We start from the raw sequence: 17,481 nt of genomic DNA, 5'->3' as shown, positions 1-17,481 counted from the left end.
ATAAGAAAGATCTCAAACAATCTAATTTTATACCTCAAGGAATTAAAACAAAAACAAAACAAAAACAAAAAACAACAACCCAGAAAAAGGAAAAAAAAAAAAACTGCTTTCTAAGTTGGCTAAAATATCAGAAGGGAAATATATCAAATATAGAAAAATGATGGGAAAAAAATCAACAACACTAAGAGTGTTTTTTAAGTAAAGATAAACAAAATCAGAAAAACCTTTGATGGACTACTGAGAAAAAAGGAAGATGACATAAATGAAATCAGAAATGAAAGAGAAGACATTATAATAAAAGCTTCAGAAATAAGAAGGATCCAGTGAATTATTATTAATGATTAAATGCCAAGAAATTGATAGCAAGAAGTAGATATATTTCTAGAAAAGTTTCAAGAAAAATATAGAATCATAAAGAGACCAATAAAATAAGTAATTGAAGCAGTAATCATAAACTTGGGCCAGATGGCTTCATGGGTGCATTCTACCAAACTTACACAAAGAATTCATACCAATTCTTCTTGAATTCTTTCCAAAAGCAGAAATAGCAAAACGTCTGAATTCATTTGATGAGGCCAAAATAAAGACATCATAAGAAAATAAAACAATAAGCCAATATCTCTAATAAACAGAGAATCAAATATCTTCAGTGAAATATTAGTAAATCAAATTTCCGCAGCACATTTAAAGGATAATAGACTATGCCGAGTACATAATGAGAAACGCTGGGCTGGATGAAGCACAAGCTGGAATCAAGATTGCTGGGAGAAATATCAATAACCTCAGATATGCAAATGACACCACCCTTATGGCAGAAAGTGAAGAGGAACTAAAAAGCCTCTTGATGAAAGTGAAAGAGGAGGGTGAAAAAGTTGGCTTAAAGCTCAACACTCAGAAAACTAAGATCATGGCATCTGGTCGCCATCACCTCATGAGAAATAGATGGGGAGACAGTGGAAACAGTGGCAGACTTTATTTTGGGGGGCTCCAAAATCACTGCAGGTGGTGATTGCAGGCATGAAATTAAAAGACGCTCACTCCTTGGAAGGAAAGTTATGACCAATCTAGATAGCATATTAAAAAGCAGAGACATTACCTTGCCAAAAAAGCTCCATCTGGTCAAGGCTATGGTCTTTCCAGTGGTCATGTATGGATGTGAGAGTTGGACTGTGAGGAAAGCTGAGTGCCAAAAAGTTGATGCTTTTGAACTGTGGTGTTGGGAAAGACTCTTGAGAGTCCCTTGGACTGCAAGGACAGCCAACAAGTCCATCCTAAAGGAGATCAGTCCTGGGTGTTCATTGTAAGTACTGATGAGGAGGCTGAAACTCCAATATTTTTGACACCTCATGCAAAGAGTTGACTCGTTGGAAAAGACCCTGATGCTGGGAGGGATTGGGGGTAGGAGGAGAAGGGGACGACAGAGAATGAGATGGCTGGATGGCATCACCGACTCGATGGGCATGAATTTGAATAACTCTGGGAGTTTGTGATGGACAGGGAGGCCTGGTGTGCTGCGATTCATGAGGTCACAAAGAGTTGGACACTGAGTGACTGAACTGAACTGAACTGAGACTATGACCAAGTGGGACTTATCCCCAGGTCACAAGAATGGTTCAACATAAACAAATCAATCAATGTGATTCATCTCATCAGTGGAATGAAGCATAAAGGCTACATGATCTTCTCAGTAAATGTATAAAAAGCATTTCACAAAATTAATAAACATCTAGTCATGATAAAAACTCTCAAAAAAATAGGTGTAGACGGAACTGACCTTAAAGACCTTATATTAAAAGCCTATAGGTAACAATCAGTGGGGGGAAACAGAAAGTTTTTCTTCTAAGAACTGGTACAAGACAAAGATGCCTATTCTTACCACTTCTATACAAAACAGTTGTGGAAATCCAAGCCAGAGCAATTAGAGAAATAAAAGAAATGAGGCATTCAGATTGGAAGAAAGAAGTAAAATTATATTGCTTTGCAGATTACATGGACATACATGTAGAAAACACCAAAGACTCAACCAAAAATTTTTGTTTAAAAATAGTTTGACCTAATAAACAAAGTCAGTAAAGTTGCAGGATAAAAATTGACATACAAAAATCAGAGAAGACCTAATACTTATCCTTTTGAAACTGTTTCCAACAAATGCAGAAGAAGGAAAACTACCAAATTCATTCTATGAGGCCACCATTACTTTGATTCCAAAGCCAGACCAAGATACTACAAAAAATTACAGGTAAGGATCACTGATGAACAAAGATGCAAGAGACCTCAACAAAACACTACCAGTCCAGATCTAACAATACATTAAAAGGATCATACACCATGATCAAGTGGGATTTAGCCCAGTTATACAAGTTTTTCAATATCTGCAAATCAATTGGTGTGATATACCATATTAACAAACTGAAGAATTAAAAATGATGTGATCATCTCAAAATATGCAGAAAAATCTTTCAACAAAATTCAACGTTCATTTATGGTAAAGACTCTCCCGAAAGTGGGCAGAGAGGGAACATATTTCAACAAAATAAAAGCCATGTACAACAAACCTAAAGCTGAAAGCATTTCATCTAAGGCCAGGAACAAGACAAGAATATCCACTCTCACCATTTTTATGCAACATTGTTTTGGAAATCCTAGCCACAGCAATCAGAGAAAAGCAAAGAAATAAAAGTAAATCAAATTGGAAAAGATGAAGTCAAACTGTCACTGTTTGCAGATAACATGATACTATACATAGAAAATCCTAAAGACACTACTAGAAAACCACTAGAGCTCATCAGTGAATTTAGTAAAGTTGCAGGCTACAAAATTAATGTTCAGAAATTTGTTGCATCTCTATACACTGACAATGAATGAAAGATCAGAAAGAGAAATTCAAGAAAAAATCCTATTTACCACTGCATCAGAAAGAATAAAATACTTAGGAATAAACCTGCTAAGGAGACCTCTAAGATGCTGATGAAAGAAATCAAAGACAACCCAAACAGATGGAAATATATACCATATTCAATCAATATTGAGAAAATGACTATACTGCCCAAGGCAATCTACAGATTGGGTATAATCCTTATCAAATTGTCAATGGTATTTTTCATAAAACTAGAACAAAATAACCTTAAAATTTGTATGGAGACACAAAAAACCCTGACTAGCCAAAGCAATCATTAAAAAGAAGAACAGAGCCAGAAAAATTGGGCTCTTTGCCTTCATACTATACTACAAAGCTATAGTCATCAAAACAGTATGTACTGGCACAAAAATAGAAATGTAGACCAATGCAACTGGATAGAAAGCCCAGAAATAAACCTATGCATCTATGGTCAATTAATCTATGACAAAGGAGGCAAGACTATACAATGGGGGAAAGACAATCTGTTTAATAATGCTGTTAGGAAATCTGGACAGCTATATATAAAAATCTAAATTAGAACATTATTTAGCATCATACATAAAAATAAGCTCAAAGTGGACTAAAGGCCTAAATGTGAAACTGGACAATATAAAACTCTTAGAGGAAAACATAGGCAGAAAAATCTCCAACATAAATCACAGCAATATAGTCTCTGATTTATCTCCCAGAACAATGGAACTGAAACAAAAATAAACAAATGGGACCTAATTAAACTCAAAAGCTTCAGCACAGCAAAGGAAACCATAAGCAAAATGAAAAGGTAATCCATTGATTGGAAGAAAATATTTGCAAATGATGTGCTCAATAAAGGATTAGTCTTCAAAATTTACAAACAGTTCATGTGGCGAACCACATCAAAAAATGGGTGAAATATCTAAATAAACATTTCTTCAGAGAAGTCATAGAGATGGCCAAGAGGTACATAAAAAGATGTTCAACACTGCTAAATATTAGAGTAAGGCAAATCAAAGCTACAATGAACTATCACTTCACACCACTCAAAATCTCTTTCATCAAAAAATCAACAATAAATGCTGTAGAAGGTGTGGAGAGAAGAGTCCTCCTATACTGTTGGTGAGAATGTAAATTGGTACTACCACTGTGGAGAACAGTACGGAGTTCCTTAAAAAACTAAAAACAGAGCTACCACATGTTCCTGTAGTCCCACTCCTGTGCATACACCTGGAGAAAAACATAGTCCAAAAGGATACATGCACCCCAATGTTCATTGCAGCACTGTTTACAATAGCCAAGACATGAAAGCAACCTAGATATCCATTGATAGAGGAATGGACAAAGAGAATATGGTAATCATATACAAGGGAATATTACTTGGTCATTAAAAAGAATGAAATAATGCCATTTGCAGCAATGCAGATGGACCTAGAAATTGTCAAACTGAGTGAAGTAAGTCAGACAGACAAAGAGAAATATTACAAGATTTCGCTTATATGTGGAATTTAATAAGAAATGATACAACTGAACTTATTTACAAAACAGAAACAGATTCGCAGACTCAGACAAAGAACTGTTGTTACTAGGGTAGAAGGGTCAGGGAAAGCGGTAATTAGGGAGTTTGGGATTGAGATGTACATGCTGCTATATTTAAAATTGATTATCCACAAGGACCTACTGTGGAGCATAGGGCAATCTGCTCGGTGTTGTGTGACAACCTAAATAGGAGGGAAATTTGATGGGGAATAGATCCATGTATGTGTGTGACTGGATTTCTTTGCTGTATGCCTGAAGCTATCACAGCATTATTGGTGAAACATATAACTTCAATATAAAATAAAATAAAATGTTTAGAAAAAAATCAGTGTTTATATACACTAACAATGGACTATCAACAAAGGAAAGTAAGAAAACAATCTCATTTAAAACAGCAACATAAAGACTGAAAATACTTATTAGTACAGTTAATCAAAGATGTAAAAGACTTGTACATTGAAATTTATAAAATATAGCAAATTAAAGAAGACCTGGATACATGGAAAGACTTCCCATTTTCATGGATTGAAAGAATTCATATTGTAAAAATACTACCTAAAGTTATCTATATTGAATTATCAAAATCCTAATGACATTCTTCTCAGAAATAGGAGAAACATATAAAATGTATATGCAAGCAGAAAAAAACCCTGAACAGCTAGAGTAATCTCGAACAAGAGGAATAAAGCTGTAAGCATCACAGTTTTTATTTCAAAATATGTTGCAAAGCTATAGTATTGCAAACAGACATATAGACCAATGGAACAGAATATTGAGCCCAGAAATAAACCCACACATTATGGTCAACTGCTCTTCAACCACAGATCTAAGAACACAAAATGGGAAAAGATAATATTTGGGAGAACTGGATGCTCACATGCAGAAGAATGAAACGGAAACCTTACCTCACATAATACACAAAAATCAACTTAAAATGGATTAAAGACCTAAAGGTAAGAGTCAAAATTCCAAAAACATAGGGGGAAAAGTTCTTGACATTGACTTTAATAACAATTTTTTGGTCACAATACTATATATATATATACACAACATATATAAATATATAAACAACATATATATATATATATACAACATATATCTATATATACAACATATATCTATATATACAACATATATCTATATCTATCTATCTATCTATCTATCTATCTATATATATATATATATATATATATTCAAGTCACTCAGTCGTGTCTGACTCCTTGTGACCCTATAGACTGTAGCCTGCTGGGCTCCTTTGCCCATGGGATTCTCTAGGCAAGAATACTGGAGTGGGTTGCCATTTCCTACTCCAGGGGATATATATATAAAATACACTATATTTGCAAATATATATATACACAGGCATTATACATATATTAGGTATTAACATACAGTATATATAAAGAACTCATAAAATTCAATAGCAAAAGAATCCAAATAACTCAAACAAAAACTTGAATAGACGTTTCTCAAAAGAAAGCATGCACATGGTCAGAAAAATAGTGCTCAACTTTACTTCAGTTCAGTTGCTCAGTCGTGTCCGACGCTTTGCAACCCCATGAATCACAGCACGTTAGGCTTCCCTGTCCATCACCAACTCGCGGAGCCTACTCAACTCAAGTCCATTGAGTCAGTGGTGCTATCCAACCATCTCATGCTCTATCATCCCCTTCTCTTCCTGCCCTCAATCTTTCCCAGCATCAGGGTCTTTTCTAATGAGTCAATTCTTCACATCAGGTGGCCAAAGTATTGGAGCTGCAGCTTCAGTATCAATACTTTCAATGACTGTTCAGGACTGATTTCCTTTAGGATGCACTGGTTGGATTTCCTTGCTGTCCAAGGGATGCTCTAGAGTCTTCTCCTACACCACAGTTCAAAAGCATCAATTCTTTGGTGCTCAGTTTTCTTTATAGTCCAACTCTCACATCCATACATGTCTACTGGAAAAACCATAGCTTTAACTAGACAGACCTTTGTTGGCAAAGTAATGTCTCTGATTTTTAATATGCTGTCTAGGTTGGTCATAACTTTTCTTCCAAGGAACAAGTGTCTTAATTTTATGGTTGCAGTCACCATCTGCAGTGATTTTGGAGCCCCCCAAAATAAAGTCAGCCACTGTTTCCCCATCTATTTGCCATGAAGTGATGGGACCAGATGCATGGTCTTAGTTTTCTGGATGTTGAGTTTTAAGCCAACTTTTTCACTCTCCTCTTTCTCTTTCATCAGGAGGCTATTTAGTTCTTCACTTTCTGCCATAAGGGTGGTGTCATCTGCGTATCGGAGGTTATTGATATTTCTCCCAGCTGTCTTGATTCCAGCTTGTGCTTCATACAGCCCAGTGTTTCTCATATATACTCTGCATGTAAGTTAAATAAGCAAGGTGACAATAACCAGCTTTGACGTACTCCTTTCCCTATTTGGAACCAGTCTGTTGTTCTGTGTCCAGTTCTAGTTGTTGCTTCCTGACCTGCATACAGATTTCTCAAGAGGCAGGTAAGGTGGTCAGATATTTCCATCTCTTTAAGAATTTTCCAGAGTTTGCTGTGATCCACACAATAAAAGACTTTGGCATATTCAACAAAGCAGAAGTAGATGTTTTTCTGGAACTCTCATCAGAACAAGACCCAGCTTCCCCCTCAGTCAGTCTCTCCCATCAGGAAGCTTCCATAAGTCTCTTATCCCTCGCCATCAGAGGACAGACAGACTTAAAATCACAATCACAGAAAACTAACCAATTTGATCACGTGGACCACAGTTTTCTAAGTCAACGAAGCTATGAACCATGCCATGCAGGGCCATCCAAGATGGACAGGTCATGGTGGAGAGTTCTGGCAAAACGTGGTCCACTGGAGAGGGGAATGGCAAACCACTTCATTATTCTTGACTTGAGAACCTCAAGAACAGTGTGAAAAGGCAGAAAGACAGGACACTGAGAGATGAACTTGAAAGGTTGTTGCTGAATCACGCAAAGATGCTGGGGTTCTTGGCCTCCGGAGAAGAAGAATTCAATCTGGGGCCAGAGGTGAGGCTGAATTGCTCAGAGCTTTTGTGCAATAAAATTTTATTAAAATGTAAGGGAGATAGTGAAAGCTTCTGACATAGACATCAGAAGGGGGTAGAAAGAGTACCCCCTTGCTAGCCTTAGCACTGGAATTATATACTCTCAAATTAGTTATTACAGTGAATCAAAAGAATGTCTAGAGGTTGTAAAGACCTCACCAGACCTACTCCCAGGATTTAACAGGATGAGCCAGAAGGTTTTTTCCAGAGACTGTCCTCAAGCAGGATACATTATTGTTGTATAATCCTAAGGGATGTAGAGGGGGAAAAATTTTGTCCTTTCTTCCTCCTTGAGAATTCCAGACCCTTCTCTCCATGGGGACCCCTAGACTTCTTATCAACTTGCCAAGGAATTGACTCTCTCAAACTCCCCAGGCTGGTAGGTGCCCAGTATGCTACTGGAGATTAGTAGAGCGATAACTCCAGAAAGAATGAAGAGATGAAGCTGAAGCAAAAACAACACCGAGTTGTGGATGTGACTGGTGATGGAAGTAAAGTCTGACACTGTAAAGAGCAATATTGCATAGAAGCCTGGAATGTTAGGTCCATGAATCAAGGCAAATTGGAAGTGGTCAAACAGGAGATGGCAAGAGTTAACATCAACATTTTGGGAATCAGCAAACTCAAAGGGACTGGAATGGGTGTATGCAACTCAGATGACCATTATATCTACTACTGTGGGCAAGAATCCCTTAAAAGAAATGAAGTAGCCATTATAGGCAACAAAAGAGTCTGAAATGCAGTACTTGGATGCAATCTCAAAAATGACAGAATGATCTCTGTTCACTTCCAAGGCAAGCCATTCAATATCACAGTAATCCAAGTCTATGCCCCGACCAGTAATGCTAAGAAGCTGAAGTTGAAAGGTTCTATGAAGTCCTACAAGACCTTCTAGAACTAACACACAAAAACACTTGTCTTTTTCATTATAGAGGACTGGAATGCAAAAGTAAGAATTCAAGTAACACCTAGAGTAACAGGCAAATTTGGCCTTGGAGTATAGAATGAAGCCAGGCAGAGGTTAATAGAGTTTTCCCAAGACAATATATTGGTCACAGTAAAGACCCTCTTCCAACAAAACAAGAGAAGTCTCTACACATGGACATCACCAGATGGTCAATATTGAAATCAGACTGATTATATTCTTTGCAGCCAAAGAGAGAGAAACTCTATACAGTCAGCAAAAACAAGGCTGGAACCTGACTGTGGCTCAGATCATGGACTCCTTATTGCAAAAGTCAGACTTAAATTGAAGAAAGTAGGGAAAACCACTAGACCATTCAGGTATGACCTAAATCAAATCCCTTACGATTATACAGTGGAAGTGACAAACAGATTCAAGATATTGGATCTGATAGTGTGCCTGAAGAACTATGGATGAGGTTCATGACATTGTATAAGAGGCAGTGATCAAGACCATTCTCAAGAAAAAGAAATGCAAAAAGGCAAAATGTATGTCTGAGGAGGCCTTACAAATAGCTGAGAAAACAAGAGGCTAAAGGCAAAGGAGAAAAGGAAAGATATACCCAATCTGAACGCAGAGTTCCAAAGAAGAGCCAGGAGAGATAAGAAAGCCTTCCTCAGTGATCAATGCAAAGAAATAGAGGAAAACAATAGAATGGGAAAGATTAGAGATCTGTTCAAGAAAATTAGAGATACCAAGGGAACATTTCATGCAAAGATGGGCACACAAAAAAAGACAGAAATTGTATGGACTTAACAGAAGCAGAAAATATTAAGAAGAGGTGGCAAGAATACACAGAAGAACTATACAAGAAAGATTTTCATGACCCAGATAATCATGATGGGGTGATCACTCACCTAGAGCTAGACATCCTGGAATGTGAATTCAAGCGGGTCTTAGGAAGCATCACTACGAACAAAGCTACTGGAGGTAATGGAATTCCAGTTGAGCTATTTCAAACCCTAAGAGATGATGCTGTGAAAGTGCTGCAACCAATATGCCAGCAAATTTGGAAAACTCAACAGTGGCCATAGGACTGGAAAAGGTCAGTTTTCATTCCAGTGCCAAAGAAAGGCAATGCTAAAGAATGCTCAAACTACCACACAATTGCACTCATCTCATGTGCTAGCAAATTAATGCTCAACATTCTCCAAGTCAGACTTTAACAGTACATGAACCATGAGGAACCAGAGGTCAAATTGCCAACATCTGTTGCATCACCAAAAAAGCCAGTGAGTTCCAGAAGAACATCTACTTCTACTTTATTAACTATGCCAAAGCCTTTGTTGTGTGGACCACAACAAACTCTGGAAAATTCTGAAAGAGATGGGAATCCCAGACCACCTGACCTGCCTCCTGAGAAATCTGTATGCAGATCAAGAAGCAACAGTTAGAACGGTACATTGAACAGCAGACTGGTTACAAATTGGGAAAGGAGTACATCAAGGCTGTATATTGTCACCTTACTTATTTAACTTATATGCAGAGTACATCATGAAAAATGCTGGGCTGGAGGAAGCACAGGCTGGAACCAATATTGCTAGGAGAAATATCAATAACCTCCAATATGCAGATGACACCACACTTATGGCAGAAAGCGAACTAAACAGTCTCTTGATAGAAGTGAAAGAGGAGAGTGACAAAGTTGGCTTAAAACTCAACATTCAGAAAACTAAGATCATGGCATCTGCTCCCATCACTTCATGGCAAATAGATGGGGAAACAGTGGAAACAGTGGCTGACTTTATTTTTGGGGGCTCCAAAGTCACTGCAGATGGTGACTGCAGTCATGAAATTAAAAGACACTTGCTCCTTGGATGAAAAGTTATGACCAACCTAGACAGCATGTTAAAAAGCAGAGACATTACTTTGCCAATGAAGTTCTGTCTAGTCAAACTATAGTTTTTCCAGTAGTCTTGTATGGATGTGAGATTTGGGTTATGAAGAAAGTTGAGCGCCAAAGAATTGATGTTTTAGAACTGTGGTGTTGGAGAAGACTCTTGAGCATCCCTTGGACAGCAAGGAGGTCCAACCAGTGCATCCTAAAGGAAATCAGTCCTGAATATTCATTGAAAGGCCTGATGTTGAAGCTGAAACTCCAATTCTTTGGCCACCTAACACAAAGAGCTGACTTATTCCTCAGTGTGTATGCCCAGAAGTGGTATTGCTGGGTCATATGGCAGTTCTATTTCCAGTTTTTTAAGAAATCTCCACACTGTTTTCCATAGTGGCTGTACTAGTTTGCATTCCCACCAACAGTATAAGAGGGTTCCCTTTTCTCCACACCCTCTCCAGCATTTATTGCTTGTAGACTTTTGGATAGCAGCCATCCTGACTGGCGTGTAATGGTACCTCATTGTGGTTTTGATTTGCATTTCTCTGATGATGAGTGATGTTGGGCATCTTTTCAGGTGTTTGTTAGCCATCTGTATGTCTTCTTTGGAGAAATGTCTGTTTAGTTCTTTGGCCCATTTTTTGATTGGGTCGTTTATTTTTCTGGAATTGAGCTTCAGGAGTTGCTTGTATATTTTTGAGATTAATCCTTTGTCTGTTTCCTCATTTGTTATTATTTTCTCCCAATCTGAGGGCTGTCTTTTCACCTTACTTATAGTTTCCTTTGTTGTGCAAAAGCTTTTAATTTTCATTAGGTCCCATTTGTTTATTTTTGCTTTTATTTCCAATATTCTGGGAGGTGGGTCATAGAAGATCTTGCTGTGATTTATGTCAGAGAGTGTTTTGCCTATGTTCTCCTCTAGGAGTTTTATAGTTTCTCGTCTTACATTTAGATCACGTGCACCCCAATGTTCATCGCAGCACTGTTTATAATAGCCAGGACATGGAAGCAACCCAGATGCCCATCAGCAGATGAATGGATAAGGAAGCTGTGGTACATATACACCATGGAATATTACTCAGCCGTTAAAAAGAATTCATTTGAATCAGTTCTAATGAGATGGATGAAACTGGAGCCCATTATACAGAGTGAAGTAAGCCAGAAAGATAAAGAACATTACAGTATACTAACACATATATATGGAATTTAGATAGATGGTAGCGATAACCCTATATGCAAAACAGAAAAAGAGACACAGAAGTACAGAACAGACTTTTGAACTCTGGGGGAGAACGTGACGGTGGGATGTTTTGAAAGAACAGCATGTATATTATCTATGGTGAAACAGATCACCAGCCCAGGTGGGATGCATGAATCAAGTGCTCGGGCCTGGTGCTCTGGGAGGACCCTGAGGAGTCGGGTGGAGAGGGAGGTGGGAGGGGGGATCGGGATGGGGAATACGTGTAACTATATGGCTGATTCATGTCAATGTATGAAAAAACCCACTGAAATGTTGTGAAGTGATTGGCCTCCAACTAATAAAATAATATTTAAAAAAAAAAGAGCTGACTTATTTGAAAAGACCCTGATGCCTGGAATGATTGAAGGCAGGAGAAAGGGATGACAGAGGATAAGACATTTGGATGGCATCTCTGACACAAGGGATATGAGTTTGGGTAAACTTCAGGTGTTGGTGATTGACAGGGAAGACTGCCATGTTGCAGTTCATTGGATTGCAAAGAGTAGGACATGACTGAGCAACTGAACTGAATTGAAGAAGTTTAACTTGATGTTTTTTATATGTTAAGTACATAAAATGAGAGATCACTGCAATCAAGCTACATTAACATAGGTCATCTCTGAAGCTACCCTTATTGGTGTGTTTGTGTAAAGTACTATGTATATACATATATGGGCTTCCCTGGTGGCTCAGATGGTAAAGAATCTTCCTGCAATGTGGAAGACCTGGGTTCAGTCCCTGGGTTGGGAAGATCCCCTGGAGAAGGGAATGGCCACCCACTCCAGTATTCAGGCCTGGAGAATCCCATGGAGTATGTGGTCCATGGGGTTGCAAAAAGTTGGACACAACTAAGTGACCTTCAGTTTACTTCATATACATATATATTTGTTTATATGTATTCTTTATATTTTTTATATTCACTGAATCCTTGAAAGAGACTTAGGATGTTTCCATGTCTTGGCCCCTGTGAATAATACTACAGTGGACATAGTAGTACGGATATCTCTTCTTTAAACTAATTCCTTTTCTTTAGATATTTAGCCAGAAGTAGGATTACTGGATCGTAAGGTTGATCTATTTTAAATTTTTGAGTAATGTCTATAATGTTTTCCATAATGGTTGTGCCAATTTACTTACTCACTGACAGAGTACAAGGGTTTGTTCATGTACTCGCCAAAGCTTGATATATTTTGTCTTTTGATAATAGCCATTCTGACAAGTATGAGGGGATAGCTTATTATCATTTTCATTTCCCTAATGATAAGTAATGTTGAGCACTCACTGGTAACCTATTTCATTACTATCACTGTTATAGTTAATTTTTTATAAGTCATATTTGAATATAGTTGACAAATGTCTTTGACTAAAAAAACCCAGGGTCTTATTTTGGCTGTGCCATTCATTCTGCCTTGGTGAGCTTTGGCAAAACACTTTACTCTTTTGGACTGTCTGTATAATGAGAATAATATTTTCACTTCATACAGAGAGCTGTAAGAATTAAATCAGATTAAGGCAAAAGTTCTGAGATATCTGATATCTACTAGGTTTTCAGTGAATTTGGGAATCTTATCCATTCTAATCAGTTTCCTCTGGATACAGTCCAGTAGAAATTCTCAACCACACTTATCTGAACAGCTACTATCTGAAAGAAATATGGCTAATTTTCAAAGTGCACTTTCAAATAAGTGTTAATTTTTTAAAAATTTTAATGAAGTCCAGCTTAATGTTTTGTTTCATAAAACATGTATTTGGTGTTGTATGGAAAATCACTGAGAAACTCTCAAGGTCATCTAGATAGCTTCCTTGTTATCTTCTAGGAGTTTAATAGTTTTGAGTTTTACATTTACATCTGTGATCCATTTTGAGTCAACTTTTGTGAGAAGTAAGATCTGTGTCCAGATTCATTTTTCTACAGGGATGTCCAGTTATTCCAGCAACACTTTCAGAAGATATTGCTTTTTTCTACATTGAATTGCATTTGCTCCTTTGTGAAAGGGCTGCATCTTTCTGAGTCTATCTCTGGGGTCTTTATTCTGTTCTACTGATCCATGTGTCTATTCTCCACCAATACCACACACCCTGATATGCAGCTTTATAGTACGTCTTGAAGTCTGCTGGTGTTAGTCCTCCAACTTTGCTCTTCTCCTTCAATTTTGTGTTTATTATTCTGGATCTTTTGCCTTTCCATAAAACCTTTAGGAACAGATCGTCAATTTTGTATTATGAATTTATATAAAAATGAGTGATAAGTAAAGAAAGTTCCCATATTTAGCTTGCATATGATACTGAGTTGTTAATTTCAAATTCCTATTGTTTTTTGCTGGTATTTAAGGAAATTAACTTTCCTGTGTTAATCTTTTTTTATTTAACACTTTTGTAGTATAATCCAATGTTTTATCCTAGAACCTTGCTATCATTGCTTACTAGTTCCAGAAGGCGTTTTGTTAATTTCTTGTGATTCTCTGTATAGACATTTTGTTTTTTCTTGGTAGTGTATATATATATATATATATATATATATATATATATATATATATATATATATATATATATCTTTTGTCTCATTTTCATATTTCATTAGCTAGGACTTCTGATACAATCTTGAATAAGATGGATACCCAAGTTTTTACTGATCTTCTGAAGAAAGCATCTAGCTTCTCTTCATTGACTGTGATGGTAGTTAGCCATGAGTTCTCTGTAGATATTTTTTTATCAAGTTGAGGAAGTCCTTCTCTATTCTTCATTTGCTAAGAGTTTTTATTACTACTGCATGTTGGAGTTTGTCAAATGCTCCTTCTGCATCTGTTGATGAAATCATATGAATATTCTTCTTTAGCCTGTTGATGTGATGGAGCCTCATTAACTAAATTTCAAATCCACTTTGCACCATAGAAAAAAATCCCACTTGATCATGCTGTATAACTCTTTGTGTAATCTCTGGATTTGATTTACTAATACTTGTTTGAAGATTTTTGCACTTATATTCAGAGAGCTTGATTTTTCCCTTTTTCTGATGTCTTTGTTTTTTTTTTTTTTTTTTTTTTTTTAATTAGTGCAGTGCTGGTCTCAAGGACTGAATTATTAAGTATTTTCTATGCTTTGATTTTCTGAAAGAGACTGTAGCAACTTGCTATAATTTTCTTCTTAAAGTTCAGTAGAATATATATTTGAAAGCTTCTGCATCTGGTGCTTTCACTTTTCAAAGTTTACTATTTATTTTATTTCTTCAATAGGTATAGGCTTATTGAGGTATCTGTTTCTCCTTGTGAGTTTTTCTAGACTGTGTTTCAATGAACTTGCCCATCTATCAAATTTGTGGGCACAGAGCTGTTCATAATATTCCTTTCATGTCCATGAAATGAGTAGTGATGTTGCATGTTCATCTATAATAGTAACTTATACCACCTCTCTCTTTGTCTTAGTTAACTTGGCTAGATGTTTGCCAATTTAAAAAAAGAAAATTAAAACTTTTCAGTTTGCTCATTTTCTCTATTTTGCTATCTTGTTCACTGATGCTTTCATTTTTATTATCTATTTTCTTATGCTTTCTTTGGATTTAATTGTTTCTTCCTTTTCTAGAACCATGAGGTAGAAGCATAGATAGTCTATTTTAAACCTTTCTTTATCCTATATAACTTGTCCTCAAAGCACTGATTTCACTGCATCTACACATTTTGATAGCTTATATTTTCTTTGTTTAAAGATATTTTTTTGAGATTTCTTCTTTGATCCATGTTTATTTATGTGTTGTTCAATATTCAAGTAGTTTTAAGTTTTTCATGTACTATTCTTTTATTGGTCTCTAGTTAATTCCATTTTGTTATGAAAGCATAATTTGTGTGATTTCCATATGATATTTGATAAAGTGTGTTTTATACTTAGAATGTGGCCTATTTGGTGAATGTTCAACACGAGTTTGAGAAGAATATGCATGCTGCTCTAGTTAGATTATGAATCTATTTAGAATTCTATATTTATTCTATATATATTCTACATTATGAATCTATTATGAACCTATTTAGATTCTATAAATGTCAATTGGATCCAAGTAATTGTAATATTGCATGGCTCAATTTTGCCTTTACTGGTTTTCTGACTCTTGGTTCTGTCCACTGATGGTAGAGGGATATTCAAGTGTCTAACTATAGTAAGAAATTCATCTATTTTCCCTTGCAGTTCCATCAGTTTGCAGGTGCATACACATTATAGAATTGCTATGTCTTTGTGGAGACCTGATCCTTTTGTTATGTACTTCCCTTTTAAAGTTTATGTTAATTTTCCTTGCTCTGATATCAGCACTTAGTACAGCTACTTCACTTTTCTTTCGATTGGTGTTAGGGTGGTATATGTGCAGAGGGCATGGCAATGCACTCCAGTATTCTTGCCTGGAGAATCCCATGCACAGAGAAATTTGGTGGGCTATAGTCCATGGGGTCACAAAGAGTCATACATGACTGAGACGTTAACACTTTCAACTTTCAATTTTCAGCATGGTATGTCTTCCTCCAACTCTTTAATTGCTTCTGTGTCTACATATCTAAAGTGGGCCTGTTTGAGACCCATGCAAGACAGGGGTGAAAGGAATATTCACAATCTAGGTGCTTTTCAGGAAAATCAGTGCTCATCCATGATGTCACAGAACATGTCATATGCTGGCATGCTATGTGTCAGACACAGACACAAAGGAATAAAGAGAGGGAAGCTTGAGCTTCCAATATAGATGAGGAATAAGAGAGTTATAAAAGACAGGAAAAAAAATTATTTTGTAATGCTTTTACAAATATAGAATTTATGTTTTACAGTCTCTCAATGAGCTTTGAGAAAAGAAGAGACGTTTTGCATGGGCAGAAAGTTCAACTATCCTCAGTCCTGTGTCCCCAGGTTTCTGGTTAATTGTGGTCACATGCTACTTGGGTCTGGGCCCCATTGCATCTATCAGGCCAGATGAGTGTCCAGGGGTTTTCCATTGATTTCATGGGAATAGGTAAATGCCTGCCCGTATAGTCATGGAAAATGCACAACAGAGTAGGAATGGACCTCAGAGATGACTATACAAAGCCCTATATTTTATAATTTAGGAGACTGAGCACAAAATGAAAAGTATTTTGGCCAATTCTTAGTTTCCAAAGAGGATGAACTGATTGGGGGAATAAAGAGTGGAAGGAAATGTCTCAGATGTTCGGGAAGTTCTAGGTCTGGTTTGATTCCTTTTATTCTGAAAATATAATTTACAGTGCTTTCCAGAGAGGCAGCTTTCCAAGAGGTTACAGGGAAAGTGCATTCGGGTGATGCAGCTGGGGCTCTCAGTTTACTGCTGTTGTTGCTCCGTCACTCAGTTGTGTCCAACTCTTTGTGACCCCATGGACTACAGCACGCTAGGCTTCCCTGTCCATCACCAACTCCCGGAGCTCACTCAAACTCAAGTCCATCACGTCGGTGATGCGATCCAACCATCTCATCCTCTGTTGCCCGCTTCTCCTCCTGCCCTCAACCTTTCCCAAAATCAGGATCTTTTCCAGTGAGTCAGCTCTTTGCATCATGTGGCCAAAGTATTGGAGCTTCAGCTTCAGCATCAGTCTTTCCAATGAATATTCAGGATTAATTTCCTTTAGGATTGACTAATTTGATTTCTTTGCTGTCCAAGGGACTCTCAAGAGTCTTCTCCAGCACCACAATTTGAAAGAATCAATTTTTCAGTGCTCAGCCTTCTTTATGGTTCAACTTTGACATCTGTACATGACCATTGGAAAGTCATAGCTTTGATTATACAGATCTTTATTGGCAAAGTGATGTCTTTGTTTTTTAATGCTGTTTAGTTTTGTCATAGCTTTTCTTTCAAGGAGCAAGCGTCTTAATTTCATGGCTGCAGTCACCATCTGTAGTGATCTTGGAGCCCAAGAAAATAAAGTCTGCTAATGTTTTCACTTTTTCCCTGTCTTTTTTCCATGAAGTGAGTTCTAGTTTAGCTCAAA

This window comes from Muntiacus reevesi, chromosome 1, assembly GCF_963930625.1.
Source record: "Muntiacus reevesi chromosome 1, mMunRee1.1, whole genome shotgun sequence".
NCBI classification, from domain to species: domain Eukaryota; kingdom Metazoa; phylum Chordata; class Mammalia; order Artiodactyla; family Cervidae; genus Muntiacus; species Muntiacus reevesi.
Note: the sequence above shows the minus strand (reverse complement) of the source record.